The sequence below is a fragment of the Mus pahari genome, chromosome 8 (genome assembly GCF_900095145.1).
Source record: "Mus pahari chromosome 8, PAHARI_EIJ_v1.1, whole genome shotgun sequence".
NCBI classification, from domain to species: domain Eukaryota; kingdom Metazoa; phylum Chordata; class Mammalia; order Rodentia; family Muridae; genus Mus; species Mus pahari.
The window spans coordinates 105,196,398-105,200,004 of NC_034597.1; the positions used below are offsets into that span (position 1 = coordinate 105,196,398).

Consider the following 3,607-nt stretch of genomic DNA (forward strand, 5'->3'; position numbering starts at 1 on the left):
CACGTCTTTCTCGCCTCCAGGGCAGACCCGGCCTGTTGCCCAACAGGACAGAGATCCCCGACGGCCGGCGCGCGCCCCGACTGCCTCCCGGGCTCGCGCACCGGACCGCTTTCCCTGTCCAAGACGCCCGGAGGCCTTTCGGCTCGCGGCTCCGCATTGCGCACGCGCAGCAGCGCCTCCGACGACGCCCGGAAGTGCCTGTGCCTGTTGCCCGCCGCCACGGGTGGGCGAGAAAAGCGGCTCGTGTTTCTCCACGACTCCACGCCAACGAGTCTGAGATGAACTCAACACAAGTCCTTGGATGGATGGATCTTAGGAAGTTTGACTTCCTGAGATTAAAACTAAAAACCAACTGCCGAAACCCGGGATCGAACCAGGGACCTTTAGATCTTCAGTCTAACGCTCTCCCAACTGAGCTATTTCGGCGCCGTGCTCGCTTCATCCTAGAGTATCCTATCTCTGAGTACTTCGAGTCCAGTCCCTCGTGTTCCTTCAATAATTAACTTCTGTTTGGCGTTCTTGCTCGCTGTGTTTGAATTGTGATTCTTCCGTCTCGCTTTTCCTGACCAAAGATGCAAGATCCTGCCTGGTCCCTTCCCGAGACCTGCCCGGCGCGCGCAGCCGGAGCGCAGGGACAAGCGATGATCCGGGTTCCCGCCATCCAGGTCTGGGGGTCTCCTAGGTGAACAGGTCACACTTTTGGACGGTACAGGAATGTTCCAGATCTGGTTGGCTGGCAGCTTTTGCCCAGTGTTGGTTGACTGGTGGCAGGCCCCAGATGCGGCATCTGTAGAGTCCCTGAGACCCGTGTCCTGCAAAGGCCACAGCTCGCTTACAAGCTCTTTGAGGGAACCTGTTGGGCAAACGCTTGGGCAGTTCTTGAATGATAATTCAGTGTCAGCGCTCCCTCCGGTCACGCCGGTTTCTGAAGCACCCACTACCAGCTCCCTGCATCTTAGTGAGATTGTTTCCTTTTTGTCTCCGATTAAATAGTGCTAATCTCAAGGCAGTTTACTTTCTCTTGACGCCCTTTTAGCCTATTTACGAGGCTTCACCTAGAAGCGTCGCTCTCAATTTGGGTTGACGGATGGATATGAAAGAAAAAAAGAAAAGAAAAAGAAGGGGTGCTTGCAACCTTCATTGGGTCCCCTTCATTCAGTCTGCATTCTACAAACGAGTTTCTGAGCGCCCAGGCTGTAGGAAGCAATCACAGAGTCAACCAAATCCAAGTAACAAAAGAGCTCGAAAATTAAGAGGTCGGTGGATAAGGAGGAAAGACCAAAAAGATGCTTAGATTGGAAGGAGGAGATACGAAAAGACATTTAATGTGTTTTCCAGCTACCATTCGAATTCTCCTCTAAATGCTGCAGCAAAGACTTGATGATTTTCTTTAACTCTTCAGGCAACCAGCTATTGTTCTTTCCGGTGGCTGGCTGGCTGCCTGGTCTGTGGAGTGCTGCGAGTCTATCTCAGGTTCCTCCTGTCTCCATCTCTTCCTCGAGACTTCCGGAGATGTGGTGGTCTGAATGAGACATGTCCCCTATAGTCTTGAACATTTGAACACCTGTTTAGGGAGGTTTAGAACGTGCAGCCTTTCGGAGGAAGCATGTCTGTCACTCAGGGTCCTTAGCTTCCCCGGCTAAAAATCCACATTCCAGATCGTTTCAGGGACTGGACTCCAGATTCTGAGTCTCGTTTCATGGGCTGGACTCTGCTCTCTTCAATTTAAGGCCCTGTGAACAAAGGAAGCTCATCACCAAGATAAATTGAAGCTGCGTTTGAGAGAAAACTTCGCTTCATCGGCAAGACGGCAGAGGGGAGATGAACATCATAGCAACCATGAAGGGCTGGGTTGAGCTGAGACTCAGCTAAGTATAAGGATATGGAAGGATATTCTAGCCTGAAAAGAAACTTTTTGTACGCTACACTTCTGTCTTCCCAGTTAGCCCAAGGATTTTTTTTTTTTTTTTTTTTTTTGCTAACCCCAATCTAACTGCTTATGAGAACTATGAAAACTGAACTAGCCGGCAGACAGAAGACAAATTTAAAAAACAAACAAAAAAAACCAAACGAACCTAAAGGAAGCTTGTTGTATATGCATCTGAAATTTTTTTTGAACTGTTGTCAATTGATTATCTGTTCTTAGCATTGCTCCTGGGACCCGTACAGCACAAACAAAACCCCAATAACACTTTATTTTCCTCTCATTTTAGTATTTGTCATAGGGAAGTTTAAGAAAAATTGATGGGAATACTACAATACGTAAAAGCGTACTGACAGGCTGAATGAATTCTGCAGTGGGTTAAATGTGGAAGAAGTGGGAGCCCTGGAAATTGCTCTTTTCTAAGTGTCAGAGTAAAGACTCATTCAGTGAAGAATTAACGGTAGCGGGCAACTAACGGTAGCGGGTAACTAACGTAGCGGGTAACTAACGGTAGCGGGTAACTAACGTAGCGGGTAACTAACGGTAGCGGGTATCGTAGCTCAGCTGTTAAGAGTGCTTGCCTACCACACATAAAGCCCTGTTTCTGATCCTCAGTCTCACTGAGGCCATGTGTGGTGCTACATGCTTATAATGTGTGGTGCTACATGCTTATAATCCCCACATTCAGGCCTTAGAGGTAAGAGGGTCAGAAGTTCAAGGTTATCCTCAGCAAAATTTCCAGCTCAAGATCAGCATGGGACAGGAGAGACTCTGCTTCAGAAAGTGAAAGAAGGAAGAAAAAGATGATGACAGAAATGGGGGAAGTGACTGGGGTGGCAAGTCCAGGTTGGGTAATGTTATGCGAGGCCAATACAGTTACAAGGGGAAAAAGTAAAAGCTACGCCATGAAGAAACCAGACACTGCCTTGACTTGTTCATCAAAGGTAAGATCAGCAGAGAAGAGCATTTGGGTATCATGTGCCCCGAGATACCACACACTCACATGGAGTCCGCACTCACATAGAGTCCACACTCACATAGAGTCCACACTCACATAGAGTCCAGAGAGACATAACTAGCTTGGACTTTACCATGAAGCAGCATCAAATTGCCAAAAAAGAGCTGTTCTCTGGAAGATAACTAGAAGAAAAGCTGGGAAACACACACACACACACACACTCTCCACATTTGCACACACGTGTTCTTGGCATCTAGCTCTCACACTGGAGGAAAAGGGAGTTGTGGGGACATTTGATGAAACCCAGGCTGTTGTTTTCTCCAAGGTTGGCAGCCATAGTTATGTGACTAATGATCATTGTTTTAAAGAAATGAAATAAATAAAATAATAATGTAAATTCACAATATTTTATATGTGAATATACACATGTAGATATGAAAATTGCAAAATACTAAGAGTTGTTGAATCTGGGTAAAGTATACACAATTTCTTTGTGCTGATTTATAATTTTCCTGAGAACTTGAAACTCAGATTACATTTTTCTTTTGGTTATTTTCTGGAGGATGATAGTTTCAGATAGAATCATTAATGCTAGAATTGAAAGACAACTTGAGTTTATTTAGCCCATTCCATAAAGTTTGTGTGTCCTCAAGATGAGCTGGAATTATTATATATATAACACACTTCACCTCACTGTATTAGTCTACTTGAGCAGCCACAACAAA

At 46.1% G+C, this 3,607-nt stretch overlaps 1 non-coding gene across 1 annotated transcript; it reads right to left on the minus strand.

Annotated features, from left to right (window-relative positions):
• Nucleotides 1-353: 353 nt before the first annotated feature.
• Trnaf-gaa lies at nucleotides 354-426 on the minus strand. Its single transcript has one exon. It is a non-coding gene; the product is annotated as a tRNA-Phe (tRNA).
• Nucleotides 427-3,607: the final 3,181 nt, after the last annotated feature.